The following is a 24,351-nucleotide window of genomic DNA, read 5'->3' as shown; positions in this document are numbered from 1 at the left end:
AAGCGCTATTATCTAATTTTGGAAGCAGTTTTTGAACAATTTTCTGAGGTATACCCGGTATCGTCAACGTTTGGTTTTTAAAATCAGGCATGACTCGTAATTGGGATAGTAAATCTAAGCCCATAATTAAGTTCTCGTTAAGATCTTTGATAACCAGAATAGGGATTGATATTTCGAAATCTTGGATAGATATTGACACACGGGTAATTCCTGCTACTCTCTTTTTATGTTTACCGGTAAAATCAACTATAATAATGTTCTCAGCCTTTTGTAGCTTAGGATTCGAATAATTACTAGTGATTACTTTCCACCATGAATACGATAATAGAGAGGCGTTTGCTCCCGTATCGAGTAAAGCTTCGGTACTTAATCCATTGACTTTAATAGGTATTTTAGCAGTACTATATGATTTTAAAAATACAAAATTTTCTTCGATATTAAAACCATCATTGACAGTATCGTCTTCAAACCAACAACGATTTACAACAGGTATAAATTGATATTGACACCTGTTAATTGCTATTTCCGAATAGTTATTCACAGAAACGTCATAGGAAAGATCATTTTCATAATTAGCATGAACCGGTAAATTGGAAGATAAATGTTCATAGAAATTATCGCTTAAATTTTTAGATAAATGCTCATGAGAACCTACAGCTGACATGGGTTTAACCCCTACCATATCAGCCGCAATTAGTTTAAATTCATACTCGAGTAGGGTTCCAATAGGGTACACTGTACAGCACAATCATGATTATGTCCTGTATTGTTGTTTTGTACAGAAATTACTTCAATACCTGGATCTTGATGTGAAGTGCCATCTCTTATCCTTCCATTACTTCTATCCACGTAGTTCGCTGCGTTGGTGGAATTTCTCCATACATTTCGTCTATTTTTAAACCTATTTTGACTATATGGTCTAACATAGGAATTATTACGATTAATTAGGTTAGGCGGATTCCCTACATAACCTTGTCTATTTTGTTCATTTTGATTGCTAGAGTATACTCGTCTTAGGTTCGGTTCATTATTATTCACACTTCGGATATTCAAATTCCGAACAGGGACCAAATGATCTGAATTATTCTTATTTTTACTCATTCCTGATTGTGTTAGATTCATAGCATGGTATTGAGTTTCGTAGCATTGTACAAGCATTAATAAATGACTGAAACTCATACACTGTGTGGAAAATAAGATCTGCTGTAATTTAAATGGAAGCAAATTGCGAATCGATGCAATTATTCTTGATTCCGATTGCAAGGGATTAACAACCTTTAATTCATTATAGACATTTATAACAAACTCTACAATAGATTTGTGCAATCGAGGATTGAAATGTTGATTTCTAAGAGTGGCATCTCTGTTTGCCAGCAAAAAGTCATTTTCGTAATTCGCGATCAATGCCGCTTTAAATTCCTCATATGTACTAATGTGATCACGTATTGCCTTAAACCATAAGGAACAAGGTGGGAGTAATACATGGGGTATTAATTTCATGTATTGTGATCGGTCGATAGACATTATATTACATTCGTCTTGGAACTTCTCTAAGAAAGAACTAGCATTTTCATTGCACTTACCACTAAATTTACTCATGGCTTTGATTTCGCTCATCTTGACACTTAGCTTTACCTTTCTTTTCTCACTCCTTGTTCTTGTGGTGTGATTGTTCCGGTCCTTAGCGTGCTGTGTCATGATACCATTTATATTTCGTTCATCAGTGATCTTCGGACAATTTTCCTCTAATATAATATCCTCCTCAGATTCCGGCGAAGGCGTATTTATATCCGGTGATTGGGGAAACTCGAAGCGATCACTGCCCAGATTATTGCGATAAATGGTGTCTCTAGCCTGTAACGTTTTAATTTCTTCCTGCATAGTAGCCAACTGGATCTTTTGATGTTTAACGGAAGATTCTATTAACGTTAAATCCTTTTTTACAGCACAGATTTCATGATTTTGATGATCGTGCTTTTCTTGACACTCATCGGCTAACCTTTTTAACTTCTCTTCAAACTGCGAGGATATGTCGTTCATCACCTGGACGATTGTTTGTTTCGTATCGTCTGATTTCAGTTCTATCCGTTCTATTCGTTTACTTAATTCTTCATACTGCTTGCTAGCTTCATGAAATTTCAGTTCTATCTTCTGTTCCATGGTCTGGTTAGCTTCATAGAACTTCTGTTCCATGGTCTGGTTAGCTTCATAGAACTTCTGTTCCATGGTCTTGTTAGCGTCGTTGAATTTCAATTCTATCTTCTGTTCCATGGTCTGGTTAGCTTCATAGAACTTCTGTTCCATGTTTGTGTTAGATTCATTGAGCTTCTGTTCCATAGTTTGTTTTATCTCAGTCGTCATTTGCATAATTTGTCGCTGCACAGCTAACAAAAGTCGATCCTCAGATGACAAACTTGGTGTTGCACTAATTTCACCTGTATTACTGGTATTAGATTCCTGTTGCACTATTTCACTATCCATTTTTCTTTTGATGACCTTACCGCTTCGTAATACGGTTAAGTTCGTATTCATAAATGGTAATATCCAAGTAAATTCAGCCCTACTTTCCTTCTTCGGGAACTGAATTTTCAAAAGTCCCGGGTTTGGTAAACCAAATTTTTATAACGACTCTATAGAAAAGCGTCGTCAACCTGGTTCGTCTTGTAAAATATCAGTTACGAAGCGATAATTACTTTTCTTTATGCACAAATCAACTCAGATATTCAAAGATTATTAGTCTCACCTTTATTGCTTGATATGTCTTAAATATTGTTTTTAAGACCGTAAAATACATAAATTTACTTGACTAGGTCAACACATAACATGTACATAGCCATAACTATCCCATAATAATCTCTTACATATATCGAAAAACATTCTTCTTTTCTGTTAATTTAAAATGAACATTCTACTAAGTATATTACATATTTATGAGCACTTTTTGCCCACGGTACAGGTAAATATTATACAAACTAAAGTATTTCGTTATAAAATAAACCAGTGATAAACAATTCTCTGCTTGTTATTGTTATAAAGATTAAAGATTTTGAGCTTGCCAATTTAGCAACAAGAATATTTACAAAGAAAAATATGTTATTTTCTCAAAGAATTAATAATATTAAATGCAACGTAAAAATATTTGAAGTATAAATTTCTATTAACGAAGTATGTGTTTATTATAATGACCTTACTAAAATTCACTAGCATTTATCTTGTTGTCCAGCAGAACTCCAGATTGCAGTAGAATACACACCATCCGTGGAGAATTTCTTTCGTTGAGTACAATGAATGTAGATACGAATTAAGATATGAATGAATTAAAATGTATGGTAAATAATAACTCTGGATTTCTTACATTCTGAGGTAACAATGTGTACAAAAAAGAAAACCTTTGCCCGAATGTAACCACTCTTGAGTGGAAATGACTCAATTCTTTACTGATTGGTTAATGCGAACTAATAGGAAAAATGAAATGAAATCTTTGAGTTTTACGTCCCACGTTTACGCCGGTTAGGCTGAAGGAGACGGTGATGATGAGTATTGAATGAAAGGGTGGAATGAAGAAAGTGGGAGGAAACCCACGCTCACGGTTTTTGTCCACCATGAAGTTCACTTGGCGGGGGCTGGGATCGAACCCGGGACCCCAAGCACCAGAAGTAAACGCTCTACCACTGAACCACCGCGGCCCCGCGAACTAATAGGAAATGTGAAATAACCTCGTTTAAGCATAAAATTCTTTTTAAGTTTCTAACATATTTCAGTAACGCATATTTGGTTTATACTTATGTGCAGAACAAAATAAGGCGCAATTTCCTGAAATATCAACTATGACTGTGTGTCTGTCGGTCTGTTATTTGTTTTTTTTTTTTCAATTTTGAGCCCTCCATTCGATAAAGCATCAAACACTATCTGAGAAAGTGATAGAATTTTCCACGTCACTCTTATCGTTCCCGAGATATTGGCCAAAAAAGTTCCGATTTCCGGAGATTTAAGGAGAGTCATATTTCGGGAACCGTAAGTTATAGAGAGATCATATTGATCTTGATCAGTACCTAAGAGGATGGTGAATATTTTGGTACAAAATATTAACCGGTGGTCACTGTTCAACTGGCCACTGGTTTGGCTAGTGGCCAGTTGACCAGCGGCCACCAGTTAATATTGGTAGCAAAATGTTTACCATCCTTTAGATATTGATGTGAATAGTCCTGTTAATCATTCCATATATCGTTAACCATTCCATGTATTCAATATGGATCAAAGAACATATTTACATTTAGCTATTTCTTGTCTGTCCTCCAAATCACAGTCGCAAATAGGAGAAACCTGGGTTCAAGACCTGTTGGGAACTCAAATATTGTGCTCTTTCTTGTAAGCTCAAAAACTCAATGCCTCCGAGATGATACGTTGGACACGATCTCGGGTTGGTATATCTATGTGCTTCTTAAGCATTTCTACAACAATAACTTATGTACCTTTACATCATATAGATGTTCTTTAGCTGTATACTCTTTATTTAGTAGTTTATGTCTTGTTATTTACATTATGTAAAGTACACTTCTCACTACTTCATCCCATATATATATTTACTTTACCCTCATGTGTGAGGTGAAGTGAATAATTTACCTTACTGTGCACGTTACTTCAGACACGATGTGACAATTACGCTCACACACTCAATTAATTGTTCATATATTCAAATTAAAAACATATTTATATGTAAATTCAATTTATTTTGAAAGTCAAGGAAAATTTTATTTTGTTTCATTTAGCAACCAAGCAACCTCTTCCATTTGTCCCAGGTAAAGAAGTTTCTCTGCTTTTCAGAAAGAAAAAAAAACATAAGACGGTAACCGCACTAATAGACCACCCATTTTTCTACCTCGCCAGTAAACGGTAATGGAATTTGCTATTGTTACTCCAGCCATACTGTCGCACTACCTAAGTACCTCGATATCGCAAATATCACGTCACAGACACACAGGAACCAAAATTTTTTATCTACAATCTTCGCAAGTGCTTATGAAACTATTTAACATCACGTACTAGCCCAAAAGAGACGCTAGGAACCAAAGCCAAGCCATCAACCGATTTTTGGGGAAATGGTGTCACGAACTTCAAGCGGCGAATCAGAATCCGAAATTCAAAATTCACAAAGAAAAGAATGAAGCGTCTATTTTTTTTAAAAAAAAAGAAAGAAAGAAAGCTGGGAGAACGCCTACACGGAAGAGAGGTTACTCTAAATCGAATCTTCATCGTAAAAACATCACCAATACGCGACTCATAAGCATACGTCAACTCATATATACACACACATATATATATACTTAAGTGATTAATTTAATAAGAATGGCTAGCTAAAGACCCCTTAGCGGCCAGCTACTCAAACCACGCGTTATCCACAGCAACATAGTCATTACAAAATTACTTATGTAAATATTTAAAACATTAGCCACAGATATTATTTTTATCATCTTACGGTGACACTACGTAATTTGTGATTTTGAACTGAGTCTGTGATTGATCTATATACGTGGACTTCCTGTATTCAGAGAGGAAAAGTAGTGCGATGGATGGCGGATATATATAAACTGTGCGAGTGAAATTTAAGTGCAGATGGATGTGATAAGTGACGCATCGTTGCATTTCAACAACATGGAGATGAAGGACGGAGACACGGGTTCGATCCCCGATACTTGGAACAGATGCCTTGCCACACGAAGACCCAGACGCTTCAGACAAGCGTGGACCTCTTCTCCGGGAGTTGAATCCAGAGGACAGCGGGGTCTGAGAACGGACATTAGGAAGCATTGTGACGGTCAGTTAAGTACAGTGCAGTTTTCTTCTGAAGTGTGGAAATATAAGCGGAAGGACTTATTAAGGTAGGACAAAGTATTCTGTTATTTTCGTTATTGAAGAAGGACTATGGCCAATATTTCCGTGATTCGTGATCTCCATACTCACCTTTTTCTATAAACTTCGGGACATTGTTTATTCATACGGAACAGTCCGTAAACATTTAGAGCATTTTTTTTAATTCTTTTTAAAAGAAGTAAACAAATAGCCTAATGCCTTGGTTGCATTTCCAAAATTAGTTCACGGATATAGGAACTATTAATTTCATTCTTGAATAAGTACCATAAAATTTTTGATTATTTTACTAGTGAAATTTGTATACTTTGATTTGATCTTCAATCATGCATTTATTTGTAATCGTCATGTGTCAATATTTAGATACTTGAAGCCGTCATTATAATCATTTATATGCAATCCAGTATTTATTTATATCAAGTATGGATTATTTCTCTTTTAAACATAAATCGCGTTTAAGATGTGTGAATGTAATGTAATTTCTGTGTTGAGTAAACTATGATTTAGCGTCAAAGTCTAGTTGTTCAAATTTTAACATTTGTATAGGTTGTGTTAGGGAAATATGTGTCAGAACGGTAAACAGGCTTAATACCATTTTTATTGTAACTTGTCAATTTTTATTATACTCATTTTTAAAAGAAACAATCAATATAAAGCTTCCAAAGACGTGCTATGTTGAGTAAGTTTCAGACAAATAAGTGTAAATATTCTTAGTTCCCGTAATATCGTTAGAGTCTCATAAATAAGGTAAACAATTTAAGATACTCGAGTAAATCCCTTCGGAGGTACCTATCTGAGCAACGAACGCAGATAGGGTCTATAGCTATGGAGAAACGTTTATTCGCAAAAGAAGGAATCAGTGAGAAAATCAAAAATGTCGACAATATAATTATTTTGATCAATTGGCCAAACTATAATGATGGTAGTACTATATATATATTTCTGTGTAGTGTATTTGAATATGAAATATTTGTGTAGTTAGTGTTGTGTAACGATTTTTATTGTGAATTGTATTATTTTCCAACTGATATAGTATGTGTACAAAGCTATGTTTTGTTTATGCAAATCTTTTAATATTAAAAATTCACTAGAGTTCATTAGAGACAGTGCACTAAATTTTCTCAAAAGCATACTATCGCTTCTAAACTATTTCTCCAGTAAGTCTTGCAAGCAACCTAAACCTTTAATTCTTTCATTCCGCAATCCGATTCTTAAACTTATTTCCATTTCTTTTATTAATGAAAAGAGGTAGTAACTGTGGGCGAATTACTTAATAGTCGGTTATGTCTGGGAGGAAAACAATAAATCATTTTGCTAATTAATATTCAGTTTAATAGAAATTTTTGTTTGTATAACTACGTCATGGTAATTATAAAGAATCGAATATCGTCAGTTTAGTTGAGTAGAAATAAATTGTTGCTAAATTTTACAGTCAAGATAAAATAATTTGAATATTACGTTGTACAGTGAAGAATGTGTTAAAAGAAATCATATTATTTGGTCAAAACAGTCAAAAGTCTGATTCATTTTCAGTAAAGTCAATTAATTCATTTTTTTCTGTAAATCCAAATTAACTTTCTTGTTGATTTTTGTAGATATCACCTTATTTCTCGTTAAATTTATTAAAAGTCTATTTGACGTTAGAACCAAAGCATTTATGTGGTTATCATTTCAAAGATATGCCTATTTCTTTAACTGATATTAGCATACCTAGAAGTTATTTCAAATTACCCTGAACAGAAAAAGTTGAAGCACGGTTACATTGACCATCAGAAATTTTTTTTATCTAAATTAACTCATTTTTTAAACTTTAAATTAAACTTTCCTTGTTTGTTGCTTTTAAACTATTTTTGCTATCTCTACACACTTCGGTGACAAGGTGATAGTCAGTGTAGCCAACTGAACAAGCCATTAGCGAAAAATCTTTCTTTCAGCTTTGCAGCTTGTGAGATTTTTGCTCCGCATGTTTAAATCACTTAACTATTAACTACGCACCTGTTTTCCTAGCGCCTTGGAGACACCGTTATGGGGAAAACAGGATCGATTAGACATTAGGTCATCTTTCGTTATATATATATATATATCAATTTTTTTTATTCCAAACCATCTTAGCAAAACTGTATTTTTACCTTGGAGAACTGAAGTTCGAGCCCCGTGGAGTCAACTTCAATTCTCCAAACTCTCATTCATTTTTTTTTATTTCATTTGTGTAATAGGCAGATGAGTTGTCGCTCATCAGTACCATTCACTTTTCAAGTACAAGGTCAGGCACTCATTTTTCTGATGCATATTAGGCTCATCCGTGAGTGCCTTAATTATTCATTCTCGTTCAGATTATATATGCAAATCAGAGATAAGGAATCGAATTCCGAAAACAACACGTTTCATATTCCTCGTCGCCCGAATACGTAAGATCTGCTTATTCATAATATCACGCGGCAATTCTATTTGGTAGCCCGAGCAGAAACTTTCCTTTCATTGTTAGTAATTTTCAATCGTTACAAAACTTGGCTTCCAATACCGGAACCCCAGCGTTACAACGATATGAACCATACTTTATTTTCAGAATACAGAAGGTCTGTCCTATTCATACATAATTGTCAATCAGCTGTGCTACCATTTCTGTGTAAAAAAAAAAAAAAAAATATTCATGCTACATTTAAATGAGATTTTTAAATTTTCATGCTTACTATGTTCACTTCCCCCCGAATTACTCTATCTTAATCAAACCAAAGTATAAGTGCTCTGAATTATTAATATTGCTATTTCGCTATCTATATACCTAGATATCAAAATATTTCTGACCAATTCCTTTCAACAATGAGATCTTGGAAACCATAAACTCCAAAACGTGCCATTTTGGCTGGTCGATTCCAAATGTTGTGTAGATTTAGCAGTTTCTGTTTTAATTCTTTTAACGTGGCGTTATTTCGTTACCCAACGTTGTAGATATCGTTTTGAGCCCATGAAACTAACATTGTCGCTAGGGCTATGACAAAGTAAACAAATACCGAGGCGGAGAAAAAATATATTATTCTCGAACGATCGTTTCTTCTGTATATGTACTGTAGAATCTATATGGCTATAGTGCTGCCAAAATTTCTTGATCCGGAGCAAAAGTGCGAACTAAACTCTCACCCACGCCTTGAGCCAATAAGGGTTCAGTTGTTGCTAAGCGATAGAGTCTGGTAGCTTTGGGAGTGGAAATCCTTCAGCCAATAGTAGCGCTTGGAACGGAAGACTTACTGTCAAGTCAATGTGGTATATGTAGGACAATAACAGACAAAAGGTGATAGTTACATATTTGCCCTAAGTTCGTCAGAATATATTATTATTATTGAACTACTTAAGATGTAAAATCACTCAATGAACGTTCATAACTAAGGCCCGGATTTTTATGTTTTTACATATCTTTTCCTTTGTATGTACGCTGGTGAAAATATGAAATGTTCGCAAATTACGAAGTAAAGAGCCATATAAACCAAAATCACGTTACATATTTTTACATATTTTGAAGTCTGTTACATATTTTCCGTCTACTGTACATATTTTTACATAAATTCAGTTTCCTTGCTCCTTTTCGCTAATTTTCTTTAAATAATTCGCAAATAAAAATAGGCCTATATATAGAACAATAACTCAAAAAGTACTTTTTTAATTATCTGTATTTTTTTTCTTTCACTTTGTTCAACCGATTTGCATTGCGGGAAAGCTGGGTTAAAACAAATCATACACCCTACATTATGCCAAGAAACGTCGTCAGTTATCGCTTCCAATCCTGAAAAAAAATCTTTTTTTTATATATATATAAAGAAAGAAAACAATATAAGAATTTTTGTGCTTACAATATAAGGATTTTTGTGCCACTCGGATGTGTGCCGAAAAAACAAACTAAAACGCACACAGTTGACTGGCTCTCTCATCTTTTTTTTTATGTGCAACCTCTACGGGTGGGGGTGGGGGTGGCGGTAAGAGGGAGGTGATTGGAGCGGCTAGGCTTTATCACTTGTTTCTTAAATCGAATAAAAAATCGCTTTTGTATGACTCGATGGCTACTTCGCCACTTCTTCCTTCAAACAAAGGGAAAAAAGATTCAGTTTCACGACCGGTTTGTTAATGTGCAGCTTGTGACCGAGTCAGTTTGTTTCTTGTTTTCAATGATGGCTTCCTCTTTAGCGTCAAAATTGAAATCGTGGATAGCTATGGATGACGCTTATATCACAGACGGTAAAATTGTATTTTGTCAAGTATTCGATAAGAAAGTGGGCTGTTCAATGAAGTCGCTATTGGACCAGAACACGAAAACAGCTATTCACATGAAAAACAAGGTGTTACAGCATGCCACAAAGCAAAAACTTTTAACCCAAACAAAACCAGCATCTGAAAACAGCAGTGAATTTTACAAAGACCTTGCCAATGCGTTCATAGCAGCAGACATACCGTGGCATAAATTGCAAGTCCCACAGTTCGCGTCCTTTTTGGAAAAATATTGCAAGAGACACATTCCTGACGAATCTACTATCCCCAAGAATTATTTGGATGTGTGCTATGAAGATACTATCAAACACATTCGAGCTTAAATTGGTGATTCGCATATATGGTTTGCGGTGGATGAAACTACACACGTATTGGGACATTTCGTTGCCAATCTGGTAGTAGGAAAGCTTGACCCTGATTCTCCATCACGACCATTTCTTATCTGTTCAAAAGTTTTGGACAAAACAAACCATTCCACAGTTGCACGTTTCGTAAATGATGGACTGAGAGTGTTGTGGCCAGAAAGTGTTCCTGCAGAAAAAGTGCTGCTGATGTGTTCTGATGCTGCAGCGTACATGTTAAGAGCTGCCGATGCGCTTAAAATGTTCTACGCAAACCTCATTCATATGTGCTGTTTGGTCCATGGATTACATCGTGTAGCAGAGGAAGTGTGGATCAACTTCCCTGAAGTCAATGAGCTTGTGTCTTCTACTAAGAAAGTTTTTGTGAAAGCCCCTGGTCGTGTGCAGTGCTACAACAATATGCTACCAAATATGTTGCTACCACCGCAGCCTGTACTGACACGGTGGGGCACCTGGATACAAGCTGTTAACTTCTACAATGAAAATTTTGATGCTGTAGAGTCATTTGTCACCACATTTCCTACAGCGTCCAGTGCAGCAGTACGTGATTCTCAAAGTGCGTTCAAAAATCCTATTGTTCAATGTTCACTAGCGTACATTGTAAGTAATTTCGGGTGGATTGCAAATGTTAGCGAGAAGCTAGAAAAAAATCAATATTTTTTATGTTCAATAATGTGATTTTTTACTTTCTTGATACATATTTTCATTTGTTTCTCTTGAAAATTTGTACGTATTTGTAGGAAGTTATTACACAAAGATGTTACAGTATATTTATTAGCCAAAAAAATAGCACAGACGCAAAATAAACACGAAAAAATATTTTTACATATTCTCATATTTTTAACATATTTCTTACATATTTCATTGATTTTTGTTACATATTTATGTACATATTTCGGTACTTTGTACTACATAAAAATCCGGGCCTTATTCATAACATAAAATAAAATTTAAACTTTTGTATTTTCCGAACACTTTCTCACATTTAAATTATATGTTTACAATATTTCTTCCTTTTAAACTGAACATATATGCATTCACATTGACGTCTTTTTGGAGTATATCTTAAGCAAGGATTTCATAAAATATCTATTTATAACATCCTTGATCTTAAGTGCCTAGAAATCTGTCTGGCCACAAAACTTAACAACATAAATGTGCAGGTCTTATGGCCATAGAAGAAAATATTCTCCGTACCAGACCATTGTTCATAACATTTACACATTTATACGGATTATCGTTACAAAGAGCTCTGTCTGTATTAGCCACGTTATCATAGGTATAAGTCTTATCGTATCCGCACGGTCAGTTGCTTTTAGCTAAACAGAAAAAAAAGTCATTTTTGTCAAAATGAGCTTTACAGCAGACACGCTTATTTGTCGTTGGATGGCAGAATTGTGTGTAACCTACCTAGCTGTCTGCCTGCACCACTCGAAAATCTTTACCACCTGTAGTTCTGAAAAATAATAATAACAATAATAGTAAACTTTGATTTTGTTGGTATTAAGATTATTGCTTTTTACTTTTTGAAGCAATTTTCTCATAAACTTGCTGGATCATGAATTTGTATTGTGCATAATATTTTTTAAAACCATAATCTTTATATATCTGTATAAACAAATATTGCTTCGAATACCTGTAACGTTTTCTAAAGCTTCAATATAGTAGTCTTGTTTACATCTTTTTAGACAAAATACACCTATTATATAATAAAAAATAGTTGTTTATATGGCTACCCTGTTTTACCATTTTTTTCTTCTTCGTCTTGTTCTGAAAATCCGAAATTGAATTGTAGAAAGGAGTTGTTTCCACTTCATCATCATCACCATCATTATAGACTCCATTTTTCCACTACAATTTCTCTTCTTTCTATATTCTACTCCCGTTGGCCCTGGTTTTTCTTTAAACTTTTGGTTTCATTCCAAATATTGTCCTGTTTCCGCGCCCCCCTCTTTCCTCCTAGTGGTCCACACGGAACCCATTTCATAAGAGAGAGACTCAATGGAGGGAAATATTAGATCATGCATTCCACAACATTTGTCAAAAGGGCAGAAAGAAGAGAGAGTCTGGCCACACGTGGTAGCCATAAACCACATAACGAAAAAATAAAGAAAAAATGGAAATAAAAAAAAATAATGTAGAATGCTTTGGACTAAACGAAATCATTTTGTAAGGAAACTTAAACCGACATTTTCTTCCGGAATCGCTAGTCTGGAAATTTCTTTACTTTTCCAAAATTGAAAATTAAAATTGAAAAAAAAAAATATTGCGTTTACATTTGAAGGGTAAGGGGAAAAAAGAGGGAATGTCACAAAACTACATTTTCGAGAAAACGGCGTTTTAACATTGAAAACCGTGTAAAAAGAATAGGATTATTAAATCTTTCGCCCCTTTTTACATGGACATCTTTACATCTAGGCATGCATGGCATATACAGTCAAATAGTACCAAGAGTCGCCAACAGATAGGACAAAGCACCCGAAAAAGCACATACATGGACATTCCTTGTTTTTTCCCCTTACCCTTCATTTGTTTGGAGACACACGTTGTAAAATTGATTTTGTTCACATTTCATTGCTCGTAACAAACGAAATCAAATATGTCTGTCTTTGTAAAGCACTAAAAACGTTTTGGTTTGTATGGTCAACTCACCTGGTTCTTTCAGAACATAAAGACAAATTCTATTCACTTGTACTGTATTTACTAATATTTTTTTTAGTTTTTTTATCCGTAAATTTTGGGTTAAATATTCTTAAAGATTATTTGCAAAGGGCTTCCTGTGAAGAAACTCTTAAACAGCACAAATCTCAGCTGTTCCGAAGTTTTCACGAACTTAACAATGAAAATAAAAATGTAATATATTTGCTGGTGAAAAAGCACTTGTGGATATGTAAGGTGGTACGGACAGCGAAACATTAAATAACCTACGTAAGAAAATATTTTGTCAGAAGACTGTGGAATCCATTACAATTGATCAAGAAAGAAAGAAAAACTACGAAGACATCAGATACCATAGGCAGGACACTTCGGGGGGCAGGACACTTTTGGCCACCCAATATTTAAAAGTAGGGGCCTCGCCCCCCTCCCCAATATAATCCAGTCGGAGGAAAAATTAACAAAGAGAATGTCTGTCGTAAACTTCGTCGTACCTTTAATTCAATATTAGGAACAGCTTTCTTATTCGATAGAAAACACCATTTTCGAAACTGTGTTTAATAGAGCACTGAAGCTTAAACGAACACTCTAGCAACATGATATGACAAGTGAAGATCAATGTGGTGCGCAAAGCTGCAATGATATTCCCAAATGTTCAACCTGAATTTATTTGAACCTCTTCAGGCTAATTTGACTTAGGTCGTGAATTTCGCAGCGGACCGAAATCTAGGAGGAGGCTTTTTCAAGCAGTTAATAGAAAACGGATAAATATGATGATATACTTATTCATTGCTCCCCCCCTCCCCCCAATATTTTCTTCAAGTCGGCGCCTATGTCAGACACTAGTCATAGCCTTCGAGTATATTGTCAAATGCAGATATGGTTTGAAAACAAACTTAATTCAGCAGATTCGGGTTGACGCCTGATTAATGAAGATATTTGTTCCGCATCAAATAGACATTCCTCAAGCATAAATTTTTCTCATGAAGCTTATATGGTGCAATTGTAGAACTAGTCATGGAAATGAATGTGGGTGATGGTCAAGGGCGCCGATCCCGGAAGGAACGGGGGGACTACCCCCCCCCAAAGCTCATGTGAGCCCCCCTATTGTATTTATGAATATACAATATTTGGCATAATTTGCATGCAACTTGTCTTAAAATCCTCATACCTTCTGCATCTGAATGCCCTCCAACCAAATTTACAGAGAAATCGGCGCCCTTGGTGATGGTAGAGGGGACTAGAATATTCCGAAGCGTGTTGAAAATGCCAAGATTCCTCCTGCTCAACAATGAATCCGCCAACAATGCAATAGAAAATTTAATGGATTTTGAAGAGAAATACAATTAATTGAATTTGTTGCCTGTACATTAACAAATTACAAATGAAATATCAAAATAAGTACATGTTGTTGTAACATGATATTTTATTTCTAAATACTTTTGACTTCAATCCTTAATATGTTCATTACAATCGTTTAGCGTCCTTTTCATTCGTTACTTCCGGTTACATTTATTATCCAAAATTAATTTCGAGAGAAACAATTATCATCTTTCAGTTTAACGTCCCACGATTATGCCCTTTAGGCTGAGAGTGACGGATAATTAAGGCATGTAAATGATGCTGGAAGAATTGATAGAATGAGAATGTGGGAGGAAATAGATTATCCCGAGAAAACTCACGGACACTATGTTGTCTACAACAAACTTATTTAGATTGGGATCGAACCACGGACCTTAAGTACCAAAAAGTAAGCGCTCTTCCACTGAGACACGTGCTCCCTATGTAGCTTGCCGTCTTCCAGAATATCCCATAGTCACACTGTATCTTCGCACTAAAATCAATACTCTCTGCACCATATATGTCAGACCAGGCCACCCTATCCCCTACGAATTTTTTCAATACATCGACAATACGTTCAGACATTATATAATCATGGCAGACATCAATATTCATAGTCGCCCACAGACAGAGAAACCACATTTTCAATACAATATTTCTAATATTCTAGCCGTCGACTACCATCATCTACCATCACCATCACGCCCATTAAGCAATACTTCTCCCGACATAGTTATCAGTACTCCTTCTCTGACTATTCACAATCACCGAATTCTACCACCTTTCGGCAGCGACCATGCTCCGATACTCCTTGATCTTATTTAAATATTATCACCACACACTCCAAAACACAACCCTCGCCGATTCACTTCTTTGATTACACTCATACAAACTGGGCTAATTTTCAAACCGACCTCACAACTTCATTACAAAATCTGCAGGAGCCCACTAGTGTAGAAGAGCTCTTTAACCTTGTGGACCAAATCACATCCCTTGACACAGCCACCCAAAACAACATCCCTCTTCGTACACGTCATTCGCACAAACCTCCAATACCTCCACAATATCAATCTATCGTTGCTGCTTCTAGACGCTCTTTTCGTGACTTCCAACGTACACGTAATCCTATATCATTAGAACATCATCTTCGCTGGAATCGCATGCTCCACAATTACCTAGATGCCTATAGACGAAAACGTTGGATCTCAGTCTGCAACACACTATCCACTACCTCGCACCCTACCAAATTCTGGCCAAAATTTCATCAGCTAACTGGCAAAAACCGTCATACTATATACCCTATCATCTCACATAACAACCCTCTTTAAACCGATACTTACAAAGCAAATGCTTTCGCCTCTTTCTTTCAAGACATTTTTACCCCAGCCGTACAACCACTTCATCCAACTCTCACCCGCCGTGTGAAACATCTTGAAAATCCGCACGCTTCCCAACTCCAATCCAATCTTCACCACCAACTTACCGCTTCACCTCTTAACGATCTCATAACTCCTGAAGATATCTTTTCCACCATCCGATCAAAACAAAACACGGCCCACGGCTTTGATCACATTACCTATAAACTCATCAAATCATCTCCTCCCATTCTCTTTTCACTTCTCGCAACCACCTACAACTTCATTCTTCACACTGGATTTTACCCTCCCCAATGGAAAATCTCAAAAACTCTCCTTTTCATCAAACCGAACAAACCTCCTACTGCACTCTCATCATACGGACCAAACCAACTAACATCAGTCCTTAGCAAAATCTTCGAAAGCATTCTAGTCAGCCGTCTGCATATTCATCTTTCCGACCACAATCTCATCCCGCTACATCAAGCCAGCTTTCGCCCACATATTAGTATTTCTGATCAGCTTCTGGGCTAACTTACATAAGTTTTTACAAAATAAATAAGTTATTAGAAAATAAATACAAATATTATTTAGAAAGCAGTTAACAAGAAACACAGATAGCATAATATGACATCAATTACCTTTGAGTTCATTTTTCTAGTCGCTGCCTTAACCAAGATTTTTGGGTAATTCAAATTTTGGTCACACTGTAATTTCTACGGATGGCAACACTGATTATTTTTTCCGATTCGTATTTTCGGGTGTAAAATAAGATTATCTATTATTGTGTTAAGTTACCTTTTATTATCTTTTTTCACTTACGAAAAACAGGCAAAAGAAAAATTGTTAGCTTTTAAAAAATATTTAGTTGTCTGCCCCTTATGAATTTTGTTTTAATCAAAACTAATTTGCCATAATAAAATAAACGGTAATAAACAGTGGTAAGCAGTTTTTTATAGGGTTCAGAAAAGCACGGGTAAGTTCCTTCTTCAATATTATCCCATCTTGTAATTTTGCAATAAGCATCTGAATTTCAATATTCTTGACAGATGGCTTAATGTGCGTTCTAAATGAATGTTAATATTATTACAAAAGCATTCATCCTGATTTATGTAACCTAATTTAAAGTCATTTAAAGATTCTTATGTAAACAGTATGTCTTTGTATTTTTAAGTTTTAATTTCAAATGGTAATGGTGGTTTTACATATAAATATTACGTTCATATTTCGATCATTCTAAAATAGATATGGAAGAACTAGCAGCATTGTGTTAATGTGTCGATAGTAAGTATGTCAGCACTTTTTCAGAGTAATTATTCATGATCTTGGTTTCTTTGAATTAGAGACGACAACAGCAGTCTATAGGAGGTGGGTTTATAGCAGGAACAATTCCCGTTAGAAATTTTTACTTTTCACATTCACAGAGGATGATTGACAGAAAAAGAAAATGTGTTGTCTAACATGAAAGTGCACCTCTTTTTCAGAAATGGCCTTACTACGTCTTCAGAATGCTATTTTTTTAAGTGACCAAATTTGAAATTTCTTCATTCTTCATTGTGAACCAAACTGTAACCAATCTTGAAACAAATTCACTTAGTTTTTTTTTTTCTAAGCCAAGAAAACTGATGCCAACCATTAAAATGCTTCACCACTCACTTGGAAGTAAGTGTTCAAATACCCGATGATGTAAACAGCGAAAAACTCGAAGTGAAAATTATAATTTACTGTTAAACTTGTCGCTAAATTCATCGAATTGTGTAAAGTTTTCAAAGATATGTTAGATATCAAGAAACCTAACGGTCACCATTAGAATGGTTTACCACTTACCTGAAGCTGTATAACTTCACAAGAGCCCTACGACGTCATCAGTTATAATTGAGAGAGCCAGAAGCAGGGGCGAATTCAAGGGAGCGATTGGGCCCATCACCCCCCCCCCTCCCTCAAAAGAGGAAACTTTCTTATTTTATAATAAATAAAACCCATCCCAGAGTTTAGAGTTCTTACCGTAAAAGTAGCTCTAAGTAGCAGTATTACAGCCAACAGAACCCCAGAAGTATCTACGTCTTGGATCCGCCCCTGGCCAGAAGTTAAAGAAATATTAAAACAACTCAGAGGTCGGAACTAGAACGATGTGGCACATGCCTGGCAGTGGATAAGTTTGGGCCCTATGATGTCATCACTTGCTCTGAGTGTGTGTATGGCAGTGGAAAATATTTTAACCTACTGGCCTATACTTATCCATATGCTACATACGTACTACCTTATTCCCACTTACATGTTACATCACGCCGCTGCAGAATGTCTGGCATCTAACGGTCTTCCGTATATTACATACGCCAGCTATATGTTACATACGTTCATCTGTATGTGAGATGCTTACTGCTTATATACAGTTCTTTCTTTAATACGGAAAGTACGTATAGATGCAACACTTACTCAGAAAGCATTATACCTAGGTAAAACATATGGTTTTAGTCTTACGTTTTTTGCAGGATGTTACATATACTTTTACATTAAGTCCAAAAACTACAGGATTTACGCATGTAACCTACGTTTTTATGTACGCTACATATGTATTGGTAACCATACATCCATACCTATTTCTCTCAACTTTTTTAACTGAACTCGATTCCGCTTGCTCTGAATGCCCGCTGCCATATGTTAAGAACCATGGACCGCGAATTAGTAATTTAAGACTTATAGAAACATTAGGAAATAGAGAAATTACAAGCTGGGAGATAGAATGGTAGTCGGTGTGAAAGAGTCTTGTTCTGACCGCCTCTCCTTTCATTTCTGCACTAAATTCCCATGTCACAGAAAATTCGAGAAAGCCAAAGCAAACATTTCAACCAAATAGTTTATCTTCGTTTCACACATTCTCTCTTGCTCTCGGTCTTGATCGTGCGCTCTCCCTTAAACTTTTCCACCACCACTATATAACTCCCCCTACCCAATTACCCCTTTTTACTGCTTTCCCTCCCTCCCTCCTCCTACCGCGACCCATCTACGTTAACTTTTCCCATCTTCGACCACTTTGAAGGAATTACGAACCTACTTGGATGTTCTTCTCTTTTTCGCTCATCCACCTTACTTCTCGATCGTAGCACCTTCAGCACTTACACATCAACCAAAAGAAAGTTTTTTTCATCGTTTTTTTTTTTTTTTTTTTTTTTTAGAAAACCTAACTTTCTTCCGATATCAAATAGTTTTATACTCCCACAAGGCGACCTGAGATGGTGTGGACCGTTACCTTCTTTTAAAGGGACACTCCGTAACTGAAACGACACCACCGAATTGGGAATTGACAGAAAGTCGTAAAGATCCTGGCCTCTTAAAAAGACATTCCTTTTCGTCCCCCCTCCTCCCCCCCAATTCATTTTATCTTCTTCCTCTATTTGGTTGGCTCTTATTCGATTCGTTTTCTTGTGTCTTTTAACACGCGTTTTAACCCCGTCTTTAGTGTTCGGTTTTCTATTTCTGCTCGTTTTAGCACTCTCTTCCCGTAACTTGGGATGAGTTTAGATATTTTCTTAACAGTCATAGAAAAGTCTCTCGTACATACATAATAAAATATACACACACAGAAAGAGAGGGAGAGATATTTACACATGACGTCATTGAACATTAACGTACAGGTTAATAATTCTTTTAAAACAGTTCTGACCAGAACAAACTTTATTATATTAATAACTATACGTTTTTTGTTACAGTTTCAAGGACCTAACGTCCTCTTCATCAGATATAAATGAACATGCTAACTAACGGTTGAGGAAGATATAAGATTTGCTGTCATCTGTCTTTTCTAAATGTCTGATGAAGAGGACGTTAGGTCCTTGAAACTAACGAAAAACGTATAGTTAATAATATAATTCATTTTTTTCTGCTCAGAACTGTGTTTTAAATGTTATTGTGATTATCCAAAACCATGGAGTTTGGTTATTAATAATTCTTCCTAGGTACTCTAGCTGGAAGACCATTGCTCCTGTAAAGCGCTTTCAAGAAACCCTTTCAGCAAAGGTGACATAAACATAAAAGTAGGTGTTAATGGGCGTCGAATATCTGCAATCATGTTGGTTTCTTAATCAATTTGTTTACACGGAGAAGTATTATTATTTTTTTCTTTGAAACCAATCAAACAATGACATTTGAATGTTTTGATCTTGCTGACTTTTAATTCAACTGGGTGTGCGGTAAAAGAGGAGTGAAGAGTCACAGTAGCTGATTGTTGCTGGTGTTGTGAAGCGGGACGATCTGAAGCATTAGGCTGAAGTTTGTGAGGCGACACCTATTAGGTGTTCGAATCCGTCTGAAGAGCATGAGCATCTGTAACTGTCCTCGATGTTTCTATGTTCATGTTACTGTCAAGTACCGTAGTAATCGTGCTTGTAAGAAAGAGACAATATGAGCTTTTTAAAAAAATGTTTTTAATTCGAAACAAGGTCTAAGGCATTAGAAGTTGCCGCTCTTGAGGGAAATCAAACCAGTAAAAAAATAGTAAAATTGGTTTTATTTGAAACTTAATCGAGCAATGTGAAAGATAATAGGCGACAACAACAATATAATAGGCGACAGTTCCCTAAGCTGCAGCTACTTTTCTCTCTTCTCTCACTTTTCCCTGCAATTAATTGTACAGAGTGAAGATATTTACAATCCAACTACAAATTCCAACAGAGTTTATCTTCCCCCTCTTCGTCCAAGAACCAACTTATTGTGACAAACGCAGTCAAATGAAAAATGTGTATCAAGGACTCTCCATCTGTAAGTAAGATAATAGATAAAAATATGCATGCACCAGAATGTTTAAAAAAGAAGGTCAGTGACACGTTAACACAAATAGGTAGAACTAACTTGCAAATATATTTCCAGAATTGTCGTAGCTTACGATGTAAAAGTGAAATATTTTACACTAATGTTTTATCTTCTAACTATGATATTATTATAGCTGTTGAAAGTTGGTTGTGTGAGGGTTACTATAATTCTGAATATTTTGATGACAGACACACGGTATTTCGTCAAGACAGGAACTTGAAACTATTTGGGACATCAAAGGGAGGGGGTGTAATAATAGCAATACATTCAGATTTCAATGTTCAGTTTGTTAATTCATATGATGCAGGACTTGAATGTATTCTAATCAAACTTATAAATAAATCATTAGTTGTGTATATTTGTGCTTTGTATATAGGGCCAGAATCGAAAATAAGCACTTACGAAAACTTCTATCAATTCATTGAAAGTAATTGCCCAGTGGGTAGCTCTATTCTCTGTATTGGGGACTTCAACCTCCCGGAAATTAGCAATTCTATGTTTGACTTCACTCATTCCTCAACTAAATGTAAAAGCCTCCTCAATTTCCTGTCACTCTATAATTTAACTATGTATAATAATATACAAAATACCAATAACCGTACATTGGACCTAGTACTCTCGAATGCATGCGAAATTGAAGTAAACCGTGAAAATTCACCATTGGTACCTATAGACAATCACCATCCCCCCTTAATTATAGCGCTTTCAGTTAAACGTTTTCCGAAACAAAAAGTAAACAATAGATCATCTGGTTTTAATTTCAGAAAAGCCGATTATCATAAATTGTATTTAGAACTTTCAAAAGTTAATTGGAATTGCCTTTCATATTCAAATGACGTAAATAAAGCTGTAGAAACTTTTTATCAATTAATTGATGACGTATTTAAACAATGCATTCCAACTAAAAAGAATCCCAGTAATAAAATCTTTCCTGTCTGGTTTGATTTAGAAATAATTCGAAAAATCAAACAAAAATCGTACTATCACAAAAAGTGGAAGAACACAATAGACAATAATACATATTACCGTGATAAATTCTGTAGTTTAAGGACGGAGGTAAAGACAAAAATTGCGAAAGCATACAAAGAATTCGTAACTAACTCCGAGAATTGCATAGCAGATGATCCAACAAACTTTTGGAATTTTATCAAAAATAAAACAAGGCATTTGACTAATGGCCCCCTTATGTATAATGGTGAAAGTCTACAGTGTAACAGGGATATTGCGGAGGCTTTTGCACATTATTTTAAGTCTGTTTACAATCATGAACCTGTGAGTTATAACACTGATGCTCTAATGTCACATGAACCTAGAAGTATATTACTCGATATTTTCCAAATCACTGAAATAACAATATCAGAAATAGAACATGCCATTAAAAGGTTGAAATCTAGAACAGCGTGTGGCCCTGATGGTATCCCACCTTACATAATAAAGGGAACTATTGATATCATAAAACATCCTATACATATACTATTAAACATGTCCGTAAAATATAATGTTTTTCCAGACCGATGGAAAGAAAGCTTGATATGTCCTATTCCAAAAACTAGCAATGCTAAAAATATAGAAAGCTTTAGACCAATTGCAATTCTATCCCCATTTGCAAAAATTTATGAATATATAATACACAATCGTTTACTTAATCATGTTAGATCCAGTATCTCTGTATACCAACACGGATTTCTCAAAAATAGATCCACTTCAACTAACTTGACAATTATAACAAACTTTATAGCTTCAGAACTAGACAAAGGTGGGCAGGTGGATGTAATCTATACAGACTTTCAGAAAGCGTTCGATTCAGTTAACCACGACATTTTGCTTGAAAAACTAGCTCTTATGAATCTTTCTAAGCAAGCATTAGTACTGTTCACATCATACTTACGTGATCGCAAACAATCTGTAGCTTACAAAGGTCATATCTCCAACAATTTTAATGCTACATCGGGAGTACCGCAAGGATCAAACCTTGGACCTTTATTATTCCTCATCACTATCAATGACATAACTAAGCACATCAAGAAATCGCATACTTTACTCTTTGCAGATGACTTAAAATTATATGCTCAAATTAAATCACTTGAAGACTGTAAAAACCTCCAGGAAGACTTGGAAAATGTAAAACACTGGTGCCACGTGAATAAATTTAGCCTAAACATAACTAAATGTAAAGCTATTACATTTACTAGAAAAGGAAAATACATAAATTATGATTATACTATTGACGGTATAAATCTTTGTAGGCCGGAAACTGTTAAAGACCTTGGTGTTACCTTCGACCCAAAACTGACTTTCGCAAATCACATTGAAACTATTGCAAACAATGCTTATAAGAGTCTTGGATTTGTTTGTCGTGTAAGTAGAGACTTCCGTAGCCACATGACAATTTTAAAACTATATTATTCGTATATAAGATCCCAACTGGAATACGCTTCTGTTATTTGGACTCCTCATAATGGAAAATATATCCAGATGATTGAAAGAGTGCAGTGTAAGTTTTTGAGATTACTAATGTATAAAAAAACTGGAATGTACCCAGCATACATATCATACCCAGAACTAACAAACAATTTCAATATACCGACATTAGAGCAACGTAGGTATGTTAATGATTTAGTTTTTCTACATAAAGTAATAAATAATAAAATTGATTGCATAGAACTAAGTTCTAATATATTTCTGCATGTTCCGACGTCTAGAAAGAGGTTAAGCAATAGTAGTACCATGTACTGTAAGAAAGCATGCACTGACATCCTGTATAAATCCCCTTTATGGAGAATGAGCTCTCACTACAATAATATTGAAGAAAAGTGTGAAATGATAGACATATTCAATATGTCTGAAAAAATGTTTAGGAACACAATTTGTAGTATGATGAGCTGAGTTAATTAATGAAACAATAAAAATTTCTGCATGTTTTTCTTCTGTAAAAATAATGATATTTTACCATATATGTAAACAAACACTGTAAATGGGCAGGACGCCTGTTGTGTTGTTGTTACAATAAATAAATAAATAAATAAAAGAAAACTCAAGACGACGTCTTATAAAAAATGCTTTACGGGAGAACAATATGCAATTATTCTCGTTTTATTTAAATCAGTGATACAATACACCTTCAATAGTCTTCGTACGTTTAGCAATATTTATTTACATGACTGTATTTGCCAAAATTACGTTTATCAGTTTAATCTGATGAAAACTTAGCCGATTTTTCTCTTTGCATCGTGCGTAATTGTCAGGGCCGGATTTACGTATTTCCAAGCCCTAGACGAAAGCACAATTCTGTGGCCCTAGCCTCTCAAAAAGATTACTTATAATTCTTGTTAATTTGTCTTGCTGGAGAAAAAGACATTCATGTTCCTTGTGCTTGTAGATGTAAACAATCAAAGCCATCTTATGTTTGTTTGCCTTTTTGGTATTGAAGAGTGCCCCAGTGTTCACCAGATGCAATGGAGAAAGTAGCATTGCAAATTTTGTAGACAACTTCATAGTTCAACTTAGTTGCTTTCAGAAACGTGTGCTTCTTTTTCAAACTGGAAGGAAATGCACTTCAGTTTAGGCATTTTTGTTGATACAAGATCGGAACACTTCACTTGTAATGTATTATCAACGACAGCTCACCGCGTGCTCTTTATCAAAGATTACAGATCTCCTTGACTGCTGACGGACAACTGCAACTCTGTGCTGCGAGTCTATTG

The sequence above is a fragment of the Thermobia domestica genome, chromosome 13, assembly GCF_964235325.1.
Source record: "Thermobia domestica chromosome 13, izTheDome1.hap1.1, whole genome shotgun sequence".
NCBI lineage: Eukaryota > Metazoa > Arthropoda > Insecta > Zygentoma > Lepismatidae > Thermobia > Thermobia domestica.
This window is presented reverse-complemented; position numbering follows the sequence as displayed.